The sequence below is a fragment of the Sciurus vulgaris genome (genome assembly GCF_902686455.1).
Source record: "Sciurus vulgaris genome assembly, chromosome: 2".
Lineage (NCBI taxonomy): Eukaryota > Metazoa > Chordata > Mammalia > Rodentia > Sciuridae > Sciurus > Sciurus vulgaris.
Window position 1 is genome coordinate 138,507,791 of NC_136462.1, and position 19,595 is coordinate 138,527,385.

A 19,595-nucleotide genomic window follows, 5' to 3' on the forward strand; every position below is an offset into this window, starting at 1 on the left:
TCTCATTATAATTTTGATTTTCATTTCCTGATGATAAGTGACGTTGAGTACTTGTGTGCTCATGTATGTGTGTGGGGACCCTTTTATATTGTCCATTGAATTGATGCTATCAGAATCTGCCTTCCATTGAGAAGTGTTATCCTGAGTAGACATTCAAAGACCTCCATCTTGGATGACTAACCTCTTTGATTATGTTGAAGTCAGCTCCTTCACAGGCACCATTTTTTCTTAAAATATCCAAAGGGACATTTTTCTTTCTGCATGTTCTACACTCTGTCACCTACTTTGTGTATGGTTTCCTTTGCTGGTAATGTCTTTCTCATTTTTCTTTTTTTACTTATTTCAATCTTAAAACTTCAGGGTTAATTTTAAATCCTTACCAACCCCATATCACTCCTGGTCTAGCTTCCTTAGAGAGATTAGTCATCCTGTCTTCTATTTCCCAGAGCACTGTTTCCATTTTGCCAATATCCTGTCTGAGTAACATCCTCATGTCACATCTTTGAAAACAGCTTTTCTCAGTTTTGCAACCTCAGCTGGGGGTCTATGATCTACATGTGGTTGGGACCCCAGAGAATGTCCTCTTTATGAACAAATAGAAAGTTTTTGCAGAAGGAAACAGCATGAAGCAAGTTACGGGGTGAGGAGAAAAATAGTTTTGGAACAATTAATGTCTGTAGAATTTACATCTTCACAGAAGTAGATAGTTTTGCAAAAGTTTTAAAAAGTGCAGATTGCTGGACATTTGGATTCTTCAGAGGATAGAGAACACTGACAGGACCTGGCTGCATAAAAGAAATATTCAATAGCTCAATAAAATCCCAAGGAATGAAGAGCAGAGGGACTGATTGCTTATAGAATGAGCTTACAGCTTGCCTCACAGTGTCTTAGAAATGTCAATAAAGCTATGAAATCAATATGCTGATGAAGTGCCAGCTAGAGAACACCATGGAGCAGGTGGGAATTGTCGTTGGGACCTATGAATGATTGTACAAATCTCTCCCAGTCTAATACCTCATTGCTATCCCTAGGAAACTGAACAGAACAAAATCTTTAGGAACTCAATAACTATTTAAAAGACAAGGAAATTCTATTTTTACATATTTTATTTAACAATAAAGATGATGGACAACCATGGAGAAATTTTAGAAAACACAAAAACACAGAAAAATATCAGAAACTAGAGATGACCACATCATGTGACCATCCTACTGTTATGTGAGATCCTATCATTTTGCCATATAACTCCTATAGTTTTCTGTATAAACATTTTAGATGACTGAGACAAATATTTTGATATATTACCTTTTGAATGAAACAAAAGCATTGCCTTATGTTGATGGAAGCTCTCTGGAAGCATCATTTTTAATGCCTGTGAAAGTTCACATCGAGCATAATTGATTGAGCATTCTTCCATCATTGGACATTTAGATTAGTTTCAGGACTGAATGGAAGATCTATATACATGAAAGTGTTAATATTTCATATTATTACCTTAAATCACCTAGAAAGAAGATACTCAATACCTACTTTGTGTTATTTTGAGGATTATGAGACATATATGAAATTACATACTAGGCACTTTAGTACATCCCAAAATCTGAGAATAAGCAACATAACTGATTTAACAATAATATAATAAGAGAAAACTTAGTAATACGACTGAAATTAGGAGGCCAAAGTTCATTCTAGCCAATTTAATACCCCTAAATTGTCATGACACTTGCCTGGGTGAATACATTCTTTACCACAGACATGTTTTTATGTCTGTCTCTTTAAATAGTACGTTAGGATATTACCATGCTAATTATATGCAATACGTAGATATATATATATACATGTGCTTCTGATTATACAAAGCTATACTGACAATATTTCAATTTAAATAATATTAAGTCACTCTATGTACCAAAATACAAAACAACATATGCAACATGTTATAAATCATTTGAAAAAACAAACCCAAATGGCAATCATCCAAAGTGCATTCAAAGAAGTATTCTCAATTTAAATATAGACTTCAGTTAATTTAGAAATGTTTATTTAAAAGAGTTGATAACTTAATATATTTAATAAATTGTCTTTTTAAATCATTACTTTTTTTCAAATAACTTTATTTTACAAAATTATCTTTATCAACCCTCTTTCTGAATTTGGATGTATCTGCAAATAGGATGTTCTTTGGAGAATTTTTAACCCTTTTATTTATTCAGGATGTGGAGAGCCTCCATTTTTAACTCCCCCAGGTCTCAAATGTGTTAGTCCGTCAATGTTTTCCTCTACAGCACACCATGGATGAAGCACGGAAATTACCCATTAGCAGCTACCATAACAATGATAGGACATTTCTAGCAGACAAGGACAATATATGTTTAATTGAAATTTAACAGCAACTGAAATTGTACAACATCCAGTGGACCCTTAAAATGCACTGATGATCCCAAATGCTCAGAAGTGAGGTGCCGTTCTGAAAATAAAGAGCCATTCAGAAATTATTTAGCTGAAGGAAGTGCCCTAAGAGGTTTCTGCTTTTCGACTGGGGTTGTCAAAACAGGAATTACCTTTACTGGAAGTAAATCACATTGTTTCCCTCACAGGTGGCTCAATTTAGCTGTTTAATCTGAGAGAAATGACAGATTCAGGAGCAGAGGAAAAACTCTTGGTTCATCAGGTTTGGAAGAGTCTGAAAGGTATTTTATCTCTGTTTCAATGTTTCCATCTGATAATCAGTTGTATAGACTGTAATTTTAGAGTAATTTGAAGCATAGAAAATAGAAAGTCTCACAAATAGGTGTGTCTTGGAGTGGCATATAGATGGCAGTGCACTAAGGTATTTGTTTAGAAATAATATTTTGTTTTTACTGTCAGGTTTAATAACTTGCCCAAAATATATGTGCAGGTATTTTCTCAGACAGTTTTCCAAAGGAGAAGGTCATGCAATTTTCATGACTGGCCACATAATTTACTCTATTTGGTCAAGACAGGAAAGTAGCTGAGGTAGGAAAAAATAGTTTAGAAAATCATGCATGCTTTAAACTAAGAATGCCTGGAAGTAATGCAAATTTAAGTCTTCATTTTGTTGAACTCTATTACAATTCTGTAAACTGTAAATGCAAATGGAACATACACAATTCAAAAGGAAATGTCAGAATTTAAGTGTATAGGACTTAATACAGAAATAATCATAATGCTTAATAGAGAACACTGAATCCATGCCTATGATTAGAAAGCAGAATAACACATTTAAAAATATATAATGCAAAAATTATTATTACCCACATAATGATATATTTTCATGCTATAATATAATTTAAAACAATGAAATACCAAAGTGCATGTTGCTTCTAAGTGGTGTCTCTTATTCTGTGACATGAATTCTAGAAGTTGACATACAGAAAATTTCTAATGAGGTAAAATGCACATTTTAAAAAGACTTGAAATCTTGGAAAAATCCTAAAAATACTATACTCAAAAAATTCATTTTTAAAACAAAGATAAAAAAAAAGTTTAAGAGGCTATCTATTCACAATAATTTTAATCAATGACATTAAGATTTATCAACATTCTGATGACTTATGGTTAGAACTCCAGGTGGAATGTGCTCAGTAACTTTTTGACCTGTATCTTCTATTTCCACTAATCATTTTTAATGAGGGTTGGGGAAAAAGAATGACCACATCTAATCACTAGTCCATTTCATTGCCCATCCGTTTCTAGACTCCTTGAAAGAAAAGACTGATGTTCAGGTGTGGGTATCTGCTTATTCTCCTCAGGGCTACACAGTATTTGTATAAATAGGCATTCCATGAACATTTATGCAAGGCATCATTGATTTTTTATGGAAGTGGTTTTAGAAAACTACCACAACGTTCCCTTCAGGACCTGGGATAAATTGGGAATGTCTTAAATATTCTGTGCTACCTGAGATAGATATGAAAAAGACAAATTGAGATGGTGAAGGTAGAGCTGGAGAGGAATGCTGGCTGGAGGGACAGAATCACTTACTCTTCTCTTCCACATGCCTTGGGGGAAGTGCTGGTCTTGTCAACACTGTTCTGGGTACTTGGGGATACAGCAGAACACAAAACAGCCAAAATGAGGTAGAAAGAGAGTTCAAAAAACTTTTAATTCAATGGAGGGAGATGATTGACCCAGAAAATAAGTAAAGTATGAACTTTTTGGAAGAGTATATGTGATTTAAAGTAAGAGGGATGGGGAAATGTACTGGTTAGTTTGCAGTTTAGATATTAAGTGTAGAGGGTCTGAGAACTGAAGACAACAAGCCCAAAAAGCCATACTACAAGAGTGAGTATGGCATGTTTAAGGATTAGTAGTTGATTGACTTTACCCTTTAAGTAGGTTTAAAGAGTCATAGTCCTCTGTGGGACCCTGGTTGGTCCTCAACACAAGCAAGGTTATTGATGCTTATCTTTGTTGATAGATACCTGAGTTTTACCATGCTAGTCAAGATGGGCCCACAGTCTGTCCTTAATGCAGACAAGGCTGGGATACAAAAGGAGTTGGGACTGTTGCAGGCAAAAGATGTATCATCCTTACCTGTGGGAAATTTTCACGATGGAGATTGACAATCTGAACAAACCATGAAGGGTTAACTCCAAAATGGAAGGTGAAGGTTGCAGAGAAGTAGCCTTAAAACGATAAAGAGGATTGGGGATGTAGCTCAGTGTTAGAGTGCTTATCTAACACGCACAAGGACCTGGCTTCTATCTTCCTAAAAAAAAAAAATAAAAGAAAAAGAAGAAGATGGAGTAATGGCCAAAGGACAAAGGTGAATTTTCTCAAATGCAGAGAATCATTGTATTCTGAATATTTTAGTCAGCCAGCTTTTTTTTTTTGTCACTGTGACTAAAAGACTTGACAAGAACAATTACAGGAGGAAATTTTATTGGTTTCAGAAATCTCAGTTTATAGACAGCCAGCTCCATTCCTTGGGGCACAAGGTTGGGTTATATAGACAGAAACCCTGCAGTGTTACAAGATTTACAAAATCTAATTATGTACATTATGTTTCATTTCTGTACCTGTATTATAAGTGATTACTAATACTCCCCCCCCCAAAAAAAAATCTAATTTTATCTACTGTTGTAGAAGAAGGTTGAGGATCATGCTGAACATGTCCTTTGCCTATATAACATGCAAATATTTATTAAGTATTACATATTTATATGAACATATATCCACATATAAAAACCCATGCTTGGACTAGAAAGTTGCTGGCACTGCAGTTTATTATCCCAGCACAATGTGGCCACTTCTCTGGCCCATCACAACCCAAGTCTTTATTATTGCCTCCAGTCATAGGCAGCATGAAGAAACCTAAGAGCAATGAAATATTTTCTTTCACCTAGAGTTATAGCATTGGACAATCCAACAACATAACTAGCTCCAAATCATACTCAAATGTCAAAGAAATCCTGTGCTGTGAAAATTGGATACTTTCTTGTGCCTGAGTCCAAACTTTGTACTTAGACACAATTCAAAACTATTAGATACCCATTTATCTCACCCAAGAACAAGGCTTTCTGCCAGCAAATATACTAGTTTACCCAATTCCTGGATTTTCAAACAAAATGAACTCTCCATATGCTTCCTAACCAGTTGATAGGGTCACCCAGAGAGGATATTGAATGACCAGTCCATGTTTTTGCAACACTGTTACCCTAGGCAATGCAACCCAAATTCCAGATTTAGTCCATCAGTTTCCTTGATCAGCTCTTCTACAAAGAGAGAGAAGAAAATGTTTATCAGCATGTAAATTTAGAAAAGATAAGAACAAAGCAGTGTCAACTGTGAATTGAATAATGTAGATATCCTCCATCTCAGCTCCCCTGCAGCACCTTCAGAAAGGGAATTTATTGTAGTTCATGATCATGGGTGAGCTTAAGCAAATGCCTTAAAGGCAATTCTACTTAAATCACTTCGTAAGAGTAACTGTTATGCTTTGGTAGGGGGTTTAGAAAACATTTGCATTTGTGGACTACTCTCTCCCAAAATGATCATATTATATTTGTATACACTTTAAAGTCCACAAAACTTTTTCACAAATGGTTTCTCATTATTGAACATGTGTTAGAAATTGTTGAAAACTTTAAAAAAATAAAAGTATAAAAACACTACACATATTTATTATGCAAAATACAACTTTTTTTATTTATGTATTTATTTTATGTGGAGCTAAGGATCCAACCCAGAGTCTCACACACGCTAGGTGAGCACTTTACCACTGAGCCATAACCCCAGTCCACAACTGATTTTTTAAAGACCCAAAATTTTCAGAGAAATAAACTATAATAACCAATAAGTGATTTAAGTCTGAAATTTATTACTCCTCTTCTTGGCTTGGGCTTTAAAGATAAATTGCTATAGCTTTGGAATAATTTAATAAGAGAAAACAGAATAACTTTTACTAACCTAAAAGGGTACTCATGAGAAGAAAATTGTGGGGTGGGTTTTTTTTTTCTTTTTAATAACCCTCTAACAATCACAATAATAAACACTTTAAACTCACATATTATTTAATCATTATCCTCTGCACACAAGGTTTTGAGTAAATACTTTCTCATTTTATGTAAGATGAAACTGAAACACCTTGAGGCTGAACAACTTAAGACCATGGATTTATCAAGGGAAAAGAAAAGTGAATGTCTCTGGGCAGAAGGCTTTCACACGTAACACACAGCTTCACCGCAATGCCCACTAATAGCTTCACAAATGAGCCAGCACACCAATGGGACAAAATGAAGGATGCCCATGATACATGTATGACCTCTTAGCTCCTTCTAAACTGTGCGAGGTAATGTGTAGATGGAGCTATTTCTAAACTACATTTCCCAGATCCCTTTGCTAGCTGACTTCCTGATGAATTCTGACAATAAGAAACACTAAAAGAAAATTGGAATCAGGGAGGAGAGACAGGGGGCTTTTGACAGCTGGCACCTGTAATGCGAGTTGAACTTTCTAGCCGCAGTCATTTCCAGCAGCCAGTGTCTTCAGGTATTTCCAGAACCTGACTTATAAAAATGTTACCAGCCAAATGAGTCAGACACTCAGTGCATCTCCTCATTCAAGTTCTTATGTTCTTGAAATTCAGATTTCCTTCTTGGTCCCCGAGCCCTACAACTGATTGTGGCCAAATGGGTCAGACACTCAGTGCATCTCCTCATTCAAGTTCTTATGTTCTTGAAATTCAGATTTCCTTCTTGGTCCCCGAGCCCTACAACTGATTGTGGCTTTTATCAGTTATCTTGTTTGCTTCTGTGTCCTCTCATTTTCTTCCTGTTTGCCTCCTCATTCCAACATATGTATAGTCAACTTAAATCACCTATAATGAAATATCTTGTATGGTTTTCCTTTCTCTGACAACACTTTGTCAGCTCACTACCATAAATTAGATGCTCAGTGGAAATATTCTGGGATTGATTTGGTGGTGTACTAGTTATGATTTAATTGTCATATTAGTTATGATTTAACTGTCCATGAGCACAGCACACTGTACTCACTTTCCATCCCAGATTTTGTTTACTTCAGTTTCAGTTACCCACAATCCACTGAGACCTGAAAATGTTAAATGGAAACTTCCAGAAATAAACAATTTGTAAGTGTGAAATTGTGTGCCATTCTAAGTAACATGATAAAATCTTGTGTCATCCTTCTCTTCCTCATCCAGGACATAAATTATTCCTTTGTTCAGTGTATCCAAACTGTATATGCTACCCATCCATCAGTCACTTAATAACCATATGAGTTACCAGATCAGCTGGTGATTTTGAAGTATATGTGTTAGAGTAACCTTAATTAGTGACTCCAAAAAGCAAGAGTATTGATGCTAGAAATTTGGATATGCCATAGAGGAGTCATAAAGTGCTTCCTTTAAGTGAAAAGATAAAAGTTCTTCATTTAATAAGGAAAGAAAAAATTGCATGCTGACATTATTAAGATATACAACAGAAAAAAAATGTTCTATTCCTTTAATCATGAAGGAAAAAGAAATATGTGCTAGTTTTACTGTTGTGTCTCACACTGCAAAAGTTTCAACCACAGTGTATGGTAAGTATTCTTTGTCTTATTACACAGGCATTTTATAATCTCATATCACCACAGGAAGGATGAGTACAGTATAATAAAATAGTTTGAGAGACCACATTTACATAAAACTTATATAAACTATTTAACAAGTTTTATTTTATTGTTATTGTTGATCTCTCACAGAGCCAAATTTATGTATTAAACTTTATCATAGATACGTGTATACAAGAAAAAAAAACAAGTATACGTAGGGTTCAGCATTATTCACAGTTTCCTGCATCCCTTGCATTCTTGGAGGGTATCCCTTATGGATAAGGTATCATAGTGCTCAGTTAATTGATATTGGTGATCTACATCAAGCAGTGACATTAGGATGAATTTTTATTGTTTTGGTTGCAACCTTTTGAAAAACATGGTTCAGAAGGCCAAGTAGCTTATATATTTTTATCATTACTATAGTCATATGATGGCAGTAATTATGTGGTGGGTTGGCTGATGTCAAATGCATGGAAGAGTCTGCAGAAGGAAAAGTAAATCCCTGTGTTGTATGCTATCAACTTAAGCAGGGCAAGATGACCTTTTGGGCTATTATTTTTTAAATCACAATGACAAAATATATCCCTTGGAATTCCTTTCTCCATCAGAATGAAAAGTACAATTGCTAAAAGTCACATGTCATGGTAGCCCTCTTTGCATCTTAGAGACAATGTAGGCTGCATTTGAGGTGTGCTAATATATCCCATTTGTTAAGTAGACTGTAAAGTGGCAGTTTTTAGTGAGGAGCAAGGAAAAAGAAATCACTTCATCATCCAGTCCACAGGATGAACTGCTCGGTTTATCATCCCTGTGACTCAGAAGATCCTTGAGTATTCTTCGTAACAGAGGCAAATAGTCATGTTGTATGGAGCATCCTACACCAGCTACACAGTGCAAACTCTTAGGGACTCACTGTTAAAAAAAGAAAGCTGTACCATTTTTGGAAGATAACTATTCTCCTTTTAAGAAATAGCTTCCATATTTTGCCAGGCTTTGACAGAGTCTGAAAGCCTAATCCTGAGGTATCAAATGCTTGTGCAGCCTGAGATTTCTGACATAAAACTGGTGTTTTGTGAGCCATAAAATAATAAACTTGAAGGTACAAAAGCAGCAATTCCACTCTCAACTGAGAACTGTGTATGAAATATTAGCCTTAAGCAGATCTTGAATTCTCAGGCTAATACCTCAGTTTCATACCTGTCTCACTGCTTCTCCTTACTCAGTATGAGGTCCATACTGTGACCTCATGAGAAACGTATTATTACTGAGGAAGAGTATAATTTAGATCTGGCTTATAACTGTGTCCTGCACAATAAGTTCGTACCAATCAGAAGTGGCTTTAGTATCACAGGCTCAAACAGGAAATTTTCTAAGAGACAGCAATGAAGTCCTCTCAATGGAGAAAACTTTAAACTTTATCTGGATGGAAAAATGGTCAAGGTGTAGGTATACAATGATTTGTTGGCATAAGTGTAACTAAATGATCCAGGTCTCAGAATGAAAACTACTGATAAACAAGGAGATCCAGGAAGAGACTAGTAGATGAAGCTCCTAGAATAGATGCAGTTTTGAGGTGATTTTGTCTCCTGTGATTGTTCACCAATTGGAATCTATGGCAGAATAGTCTCTGCTTCATCAAATAGAAAAAGTTAGTGATGCCATTGGAGAAAGTCAATCTTTTGTTTTTTTTTAAACCGGGAATGCCTTATTCATTCTGGAGGTATTCCACCTAACATTGCTTCTGGCCAAGGGGAATATTTGCCAACAACAAGAGAAATAGCTGCATTGAATTCATGGACATAGAATTAATAAACTTCCCATGTATCATACCCTGTCACTTAGAAGAAGTTAGCCTCATAAAATGGTCTAGTAACCCACCAAAATCTCAGGTTTATCTTGTCAATTCCATGTAAGATGCAGATGTTTCTCTAGGACTCCTAAAATAATTCTACTCACAGAAACTTTGCTTCCTTTTGAACTTTGCTGGGCTTTAAAGATATTCGTGCCCAAAAGAAGTATGCTCCCACTTGGTGATGTAGTTTCACTGATTTGGAATTTGAGACTCACACCTGGTCAGTTTGGGTTTCTGGCGCCAGTGAACCAACAGGTCAAGAAGGTTTATCTACTGGCTGAGGTGATTTCTTTGACTGTCAAGGAGAAATTGCATCCCTGAAATGCAAAGGAAGAAAGAACAATATTGTCTTGGAACAAAGAAATTCTCTGGTATTATTTATAGTAGTAAATGTTAATTATAAACCCAGCAACCAAATAAATTCAGTCACCACTGAAGATTCATTGTTTCCTGGGGGAAGGAGGACATGAAATGGGTAGAGGAACAATAATGTCATGAAGACTGACTGCAGCTTTGTGATGAACCACAACAAATTGTAGAAGCTTGGCAGGTCATTCCTGTATATTCATATTATGTATTCATAAGGATCTACTAATTATATCCTCCTCTTCTTCTCTTACTGCTTTTATGAGCTTTCATCTCCAAATTTTTATTTCATATTACAAATTATTCCAGTGGCAAATTGATGAAGCCCTGGAAAAGGAATTAAACTCTCCCAGATATGAATTTGGCCAGTTTTTCCATGAAGTGGTGCCCTGACACTTGGAAATTTGAATCTCTGTTTTTGGGGGAATGAATGAAAGTATCTGCTTGAGTAAGGAACTATTTTCCTACTAAACCAAAGAATAAAATTGTTATTAGTACGTGGCAGTTCCAACAGCTATAGATAGATGAGAATAGATTCCAAATGACTAGTGAGGTGAAGATGCCAGTTATTTGTCTGCTGTCACTCCGTTACCAATCTACTCCTCTATATTCTGCTATGAGCTGTGAGGGTTGACACTGAGCAATCACATTTGGCAGGTTTCTTTGGAACTGACTTTCTTTAAGGCTCTGACAATAGAATTCTAGAAAGACAATGGAGAAAGCAGGAAACAAAGGGACTTAAGAAACTTCCTCCTACTTCCCTTTCTCCTCTCCTCCTGCTTTTTTGTTAACTTTTCTCTTCAATTGTTTCCTGTTATCATTCCGACAGCAATGGCAATCAGACATCCATGCCAATGGCAGCACTTGGCTCCAGTCTCTGTTTTCCTTTCTGTCATCACACATCATTGCAAGTATCAGGAGAAGCAGGGTTGTAAACTCTTCAGTCTTGAGCTCCATTTCCCTAGGGGCACTTACTCAAGCTCTTTGGTTCTGTTGTTATCACTTCTGGTACATCAAGGTGTTATCTTTTTATTCTTTTGACCAGTAAAGACTAATTCAATATAGTAGATGATGCCTGTTAAAACGTCTACAGTAGGTTTTCTCTTTCTGATCTGACCCTGACTCATAAATAACAAATAATACATGTTCCTATTGGGGGGGAGGGTTTAGAGTATAGAAACATTCAATATTACTTATAAATTGCCTTTATATGGTTCTTCCTTGTACTAGGAAGAATAACTTCACTCATGATACATGTTTAAGGTCAAAAAATATAGACCCAAATTGGATAGGTGATGAACATTAGAACATTTAAAGTAATAAGATTTTCTTCTTCCAATAGGAAAGACTAGTCAGACACAAGTAGAGTATTTTATTATTTGTGTTAGGAAATGTCAATGGTTTCCAAGTGTGGTCTGCAAATTCCTGATGATTTCTGAGATACTTTCAGGGGATTTGTGAGTTTACAACTACTTTCATAATAATATCAAGACCTCATTTGTCATTTTCAGTATGTTAATGTTTGTTCTGATGACGAAAATAAATGCAGAATAGAACTATTCATGATACTGCTTAATAAAAGTCAATGGTACCAGATTCTACTCTACCACATTCACCATTACAAACTCTGTGGTGAAAAAATGACATGTCAATTTCATTTGAATGTCTTTGAAAAAGCAGAATGAAGGATTAATTTTATTGCACTTTGTCCTATGGATGCAGGTTTTTTTTTTTTTTTTTTTGAAACAGCAGGAAGTATGCAGAAGACACCTTTTATGTGGATCAATGGTTGTCACTAAGAAAAGCACTGTTTGAGTTGTGAGCTTAACTAGTCACTTTTACCAAAGGAGCATTGATTTTCAAAGAATTACTGACAGACAAAATGTACTTACTTCATTTTAGATATTTTGCAGATTATTTCTTAAAATGTAACTGCCTTTAAGAAAAGCCAGTGATAGTTTTTGTTGCCAATAAAGGGTAGAGCTTTCAAGCAAATAAAAGAATTTTGGAAAAATTGTATCTGCCTCCAAGAGCATACCTTTCCCCAACCTAAAGGGATTTTTGATGTCAGTGGTGATGTTAATGAATGTGACATTTTAAACATTCTATGATAAAATATGTCAACTTTTGTAGTACCAATGTAGCTTGGTGACTAGTATTTCACAAAAGATCAGTGCATGAGGATATAAAAATTACATGGAAAAAATGTATTCAAAGGGCAAGATATATTAGATAATTTAATGCAAATGAGTTTATCAACGTTTATGATTTAAGATTTTACTTGCCATCTTTAAAAAATATATCACTTGTCAAGTTTTGATATAATATCAAAGAGGAGTTTCCAAAATAATCTTCAGGGCTATTAAAATGCTTCTCCTTCCAGCTAAATGTCTATATAAAGCCAAATTTTTTCATGTGTTTCAACCAGGAGTATATCACAACAGAATGATTTTAAGAGCAAACATGAAATCTCAGCCTTATCTCCTAAATCTTATCTCCTATTAAGTCAGACATTAAGGAAATTTGTAAAAATTAGCATCAATATTATTCATTTTAATATTTTTGTTGTTTTTTGAAATCTTATATATATATATAAACACATAATAGATTTCTCATTGATATTTTTAAGTTTCTTAAATACTTCAGTTTTGACTTTCTATTGTGATAAATAATCATAAATATAACCTTACCAAACAAAAGTTCTCCAGAATCCTCAATCATTTTTAAAAGTGATAAGGGGCCATGATATCAAAAATCTGAGACTTACTGAGATGTGTACATGTGTGATTATTTATCCATGACAATATAAATATAAATAATTAAATTGGGCAGCAGTGATTCTGTGCATCAATTAATGGGAATCATTTATCTTTTATCCCTGGCACATGTAGAAAATTAATACTCAATGTGAAGATTGAAGAGTATTTGACTCAAGCAAATTTTATGAATGATATGGATCCTGAAGTTTCCTGAAAAGATTTTATTGCTCATTGATATGCAATTTTATTTGCATGTGGCTTTTTTTCACAAATCCTCTTCCAAGGCTGTTATTGTATCACTGTAGCTTCTTGATTCACATATGCTTATGCTTCCATGTATTTATCACCATCAGAAACAAGAAGTGCACACAACGGCACTGGTTTTAGAGTTCCTGGTTTGTCTTTTCAGTTATTTAAAATTTAAACTGATCACATTATAGACATATTACAATTCACTGTTTAAAAGAGAGACACACAAAAAGAAATTTTCTTCTCAATGTAATAAAGTCAGTTTATAACCAAGAGTTCAAATAAGAACTTTGTCTATCTTTAAAGAAGTTTTACTAATTTTACAACCCTACCAAACTGTGAATTCACCTCTAAAAATAGCCTTTTTGGTGGCTGTATTGGTTAAGATAAAGCAATCCTTGCACATGTATATGTTCAAGGCTAACAAGAAGTGCCATCTGTAGAAGTGGAATATTTTCACACTCCTCTCTATTATACAAAACAATAAACCCTCTCCAGCTGATTTCTCTCATTGTAAAATGCAAATTGCCTATAAAAGTCCTCAGGGTGTGAGAAGACACTTATCAAACAGACATTACACATACATTCATAGAAGCTATGCAGCCTCAGACTCTATTTTAGATGCATTAAGGATCAGAAAACATAGGTGTGAACCTGTTCTATGTAGTTGTAATAATTATGGCCTGAAGTAGCTGTGCTGCTTAAGATATGTAGATTACTTTACTGCTCCCACTAACTTTTGATCTACTACACACCTGTCTCCTACCCAAAGAAGTGAAATCTGCAGAATGGAAGAAAACAAAACAAAACACATTATATCACACAGACTAATCCAAATTATTCATCTAACATTTACTGGTAAGCTGGACTTAAAGGTGAAATATTCAATATTATTCATACTTTGCTTATTCTTCACTGAAGAGTGGTACATTTCCCTGTGTGCTCAAGTTACTGTTGATAGGAGGTAATGTATGTTCCATGGGAGTAATGCACATGAAGAATCCACAGAATCTTCCTTCCAGAAATTCATTCCTACCTATGATACATGAGTAATCAAAGAGAAAAAGAAAAGAAGAAAAACATGTTTTACAGAAAAAATACTCAGACCTCAAGTCTAAATGAAGAGGGGAAAAAAAAGTCTGCAAAGGCATTGTAATAGAATTTAAATTGAAAACACAAAACAATACTAAATTTTAGATATAAAATTGGCTAAAGATGTTCTAAGATGAAAAATTTTGGACATCAATAGGAACACGTGATTCACTCATTTTTATATTTCCCATGATGCCTAGGTCTTAGATATTGTAAGAAAATACCAAAATACGGAAGTATGTTTTTACTGATTACATTAAATGAATGAATGCTTTAAAACAAATGAATGAATATCTTTTAAAAAATGGAAATATTTTATATGTATAAACTGAATAAAAGTCTGGTTTAGATAAAACATTTGAATTATTTTCAATGTAATATGCATAATTGCTTTTCATCAAGAGACTTCATTTGTTCTCAAAGAACCATTTCTAAAATTTGAATTTGCATATCAGCATACTGAAATTTTTTTACAGACCTCACCCTGAAATTCAAGTCCCTTGTTCTACTATGGAAGCAATTAAGGTCCAATCATTTCTAATGCATCATAAATAATCTTCTCACTTGCCGTTAAGTAAATTAATATAATCAGTAAAGCCAAATGCATCAAAATGAAGCTTATTTTGCAAACATGAAAAACGTTCTGCCTCATTGACCCACTACCAAGAATAAATGACATTTTACTAACAACTTTTTCAAAGTTGAGCCCAAATTTCATCTTTTAAAATGGATCACTAGAGGCAATACAAGGATGCCCACGGATATTTAGAATGATCAGCTACTGGAAGTGGTGGCGATGATGTCTGGTCCACTAGATAACACTCAAGTTCCGTGGGATTAATTCCCTTGAAGAATCCACAGAATGCTCTAACTTAATAATTATCTAGTCACTCACCCAATTTAGAGGATTTGGTCTTTAAAAATACATTACAAAGGAGAATATAATTAAGACATTTTAATGCTTTTTCATTTATACCTCACCTCTTTCAATAAGGATGTGAGACTATTCACAAGCATTCAGCCAACAAGATGGATATGAGAAAGTTGGAAAATGAGAACCATGAGGGAATATGTCTTCACAACAAGGCTTATTAAACATCTGCAGTTCCAACTGGCACACTAGAATTCTGAGCTTAACTTTACATTTCCCAGTAGGACAGCATTAGCACCTATCGGTCTCCCTGAGAGTTGGGTCCTCCAGTTTACTTCATATTCATATTATGCCCAACTGGAAGTTCTTTCAACACAAGATGAACTCCCTGGGACAGTTGGGTCTCTGAAAGCATCCCCATCCCGACCCTTAAAGTGCTTCTCCTTCAGGGTGCTCAGGTTTCCTTTTTGATGTCTCAGAGCCCCAAATGGCCCCACCTCAATCAACCCCACCCCTCACTTAACATGAATCACTACAATCTTCTTGGTGCTCAGTCTTTCCCCAGGACATATTGTATCATATAGGCTGAAGAAAAAAGTCAATGAATTACCCCAGAATTGTTCAGCTAGCCTGTACCTCATTCTTCAGTTTTTTTTTCTATCCATTTGCATGATACCTGCAAATTAGCAATCAAGAAACAATTTTAATAATAATCACAAATGATTTCATTTCATCCAAATCTGAGATGTGTTGAAAGATGCCCTCCAACCAAATTCCTTTCCAAAGAATAAGGCAGAGACAAAATTTCTGAGAATAGATAGCAACAAGAAGAAAGATGACAGGCATTCTCTCCTCATAAAACAATAATAATAGTAATAATAATAGTAATAATAATAATAATAATCAACAATAATAGCAATATATCCAACAAAGAAGTCAAGCCAGAGAAGGAGCATGCACTGATATTTAAAAACTTAAGAATGTGAAGTGATGGAGAGAAGCACAAGATTCCAGTATAATTTGAAAAAGAGCAATATATGGTGGTGCCTGTTACCAACCCATCTCCTATAGCACTACCAATATGTAGTACTTTAGTAGTTTGGACCCTTAGCTAAAGTCAAAGTGCCTATGGACTTTGAACATATTCTTCTCCATCCAATTAATTTACCTGAAAGAAGCAATAGTTACTTGGAGTGAAAGTAGAGCAAGTAAACAATTGGGATGAATGCTCTGACAAATCCACAGGCTCAGGGCTCCACACTGGCCCAGGGAAGTGATCTGAATCCAGAGTATTTCCAGCCCATGTTCCTAACTTCAGTGACCCTGAAAGTCACAAAAAATCAGAAGGGATTGCAGAGTTTAATTCTGAATGCAAAACCATCCTTCATCTTTAGATAAGGGTGTGGCTTCTTCTCCAAGATCCTATCCCTCATTCATCTATGGAAAATGTAGCTCAGAGAAAATTACATGACTCAGAGGTTAGACGTGAGTCAAGGGAAATTCGCCTACACGACATCTGAGCAAGTAAGCATGCAGAGACCCACCCTACAGACACTAGGCAAAGAAAAGACATAGGAAGTATGAAAACATTCTTTTAATAAAGAAAATAGAAAATTACACTCAAACAAAAAATACAGGATCCAGATAATAAAACATTTTTAAAAATCACAGTTGATAATTCTCCATTACTGCTTAATGCAATAAAAAAATAATAATGAATTCAACTAAGGAGCTCAAAACTCTAAGAATATATATCATAGTGGGTGAAAAGGGAGTTTACATAGTGGGTGAAAAGGGAGTTTACAATGAAGCAAAATTAACTGAAGATTAAAATCACATCATTAATTTTGACCGTTAGTATACATTTTTAATAAATTAAGGAATCACTTTTAGGAATTAAGGAAGAAAGTGGCCAGTGATGACTAAATGGAATAAAGGAAAGATTGAGGGAACTGAAATAAAGACAGAAAACACAAATTATTTAGCAATAAGAAAGAAGATAATAACTATGGAAGACAGAAAACTGTTCTCTGACACAGGTTGATCATGACCCCTAACATAGGAAAAAAATGCATAAATAAAAACAGAAACTTATAAGTCAAGGATCACTAACTGAGATGATTGTTTTGTCCAGGGTATTTTCTCTTATTAATAATATTTCTTATAGGAGTTTATTACCAAGCTTCCATTATCTGGTTTACCATCAGGACCAACATTCCCACTTGAAGTAACCCAGCCCATTTAATCTACTTTTGTCATCCACTCAGCCTGGAAACCTTGAAGGGTAAAATCTCTGACAACAAAAAAGATCTCTTTGAATATCAGGAAAAATTAATTACCTAGTTCAAGGATGCATATCTCTCATAATCAAATTACTAACTTAAAACACAGTTGGGAATTGAACTTCAAAGACAAAGAAATATTCAAACATTCAAGCAAAAAAAGCTTATTACTCATGAAAGGAAAAACAAGTCAGAATGCATATGCTCATGCATTTTATATACATGCAACCACAGACATATGTATATATGTAAATGCCTGAGTACAAATGTTATGTATACATAGATACATTGTGTATGTATGTATATGCACCTGTACTTATGTGAATTGTAGGTGAGGCAAAATTTTACAAGTTTTCAAGGTTTTCCAGCTGGGTCAGAGAATTAAATTGACATAAGGCAGATTAACAGAAAAAAAAAAATATATATATATATATATATAAATTTATTTAAAATGAGTTTTACATAGCACAGGAGCCTTTGTAAGGGAATGAAGAACAGAGGACACAGTTAAAAATGAACACTGATTCACTGAAATAGAAAGAAAATATCACAAGATGAAGGGGCTAGGGTTAGGGTAGCTAACTGGGTGGAAAAGTAGCCAAGGGAATAACTATTAGTGTAACAAAGGCTGATTTATACAGATTTAGGGGAGACCTTAGGTTCTGGTCTTGAGAATAATACTTTCCTCCTGGTTTTGGAAGGGCATCTCTGCCACCAGAGCTTCATCTCCTGCTGTTAAGGAACTGAAGGAAGCTTAGAGTGGTCTTGCACCTGCCATCTTTCAAGTGCCTGCAATTCATAATTGTCTATATGCCAGAGTGACACATTTTAATTCCTTCAGCCGATGAGAGAGATATAAATATAGACATAGATATTTTCAGTGCCAGCAGATAATGGAGCAATGTCTCACAAAGTTCTTGAGAAAGAAAGTTTGGCCCAAGAATTTTGTACCCAAGAAAGAATTCTTTTCAAATGTAAAACACAAATATCGCGTCCTTTCAAATATGAAAAAAAAAATCATCAGGTGAACTAGCTACAGAAATATCCCATCATGAACTCTTCTGTAAAATATTGCTTGACACAGGAAGCCAACAGACAAGTCAGAAAGCTCTGGACTTTGTGATAATAGGTCAGATGCAGTTCTTGGCCTGGATACCCAGCAAGGCTAATGGAAGGAAAACCACCTTCAATAGTCTCACCAGCCAAATTGCCCTTCAAATGTAGACATTTGCAATTGTGTAAAAACAGAAAGACTGCAGCCCCTTTGAGACATCAACAATGATAAGTACACCACCTATTTGGAGAAAACCCAGTCAAGCTTGATATAAATCCATAATCAAAAGGATAATCAAAAAGCCTTCAACCCATTTATGGATAGAATTAAAATTAAATAACTATGAATATTATGGCTATAGGACTGAATCTAAATGTTATATGATAATGGAAGAATAATTTTATAATAAATAATAGTGAAAAGTGAGGGAGAAGTTAATGTTACAATTTTTCCTTCTTTTAGAGCAGTGCATCAATTGAGATCATCTAAAATTTAAATATTATGAAGAGTTTTAATCCCTTTTTGTTTTTTCTTTGTTTTTATTTCCTGAATGAATTGGAAGAAATTGAAGTTTAACAATTTTACTTATAAGGTTGCATATATAGTGTGAAATCATTTTTATAAAACTGTGCCTATCTTATTTCTAAATATCTACATATTCATGTATATAAATGGTATTCACCTAGTATAATCATAGAAATTTTTAAAATAGTGATTTTTTTCTTTTTTTCCTTTTTTTACTTTTTAGTACTATGAAATGTGACTTAAATCCTTAAATGAGCTTGAGGTACTTTATAAAAAGTAATGAAAAAACTTTTAAAAAAGGAAAACGAGAATGAAAGCAAATAAAGAATCTTATTTGCTTTATGCTTTTTTGTTCCAGGGTTGTAGAACCATATTTTTTAAACCTGAATTTCAAATAAAGTATATTCCTACATCCCATCCCTTTTTGTGCAGACTCAAAGTAATAAAAATTGATACAGATAAA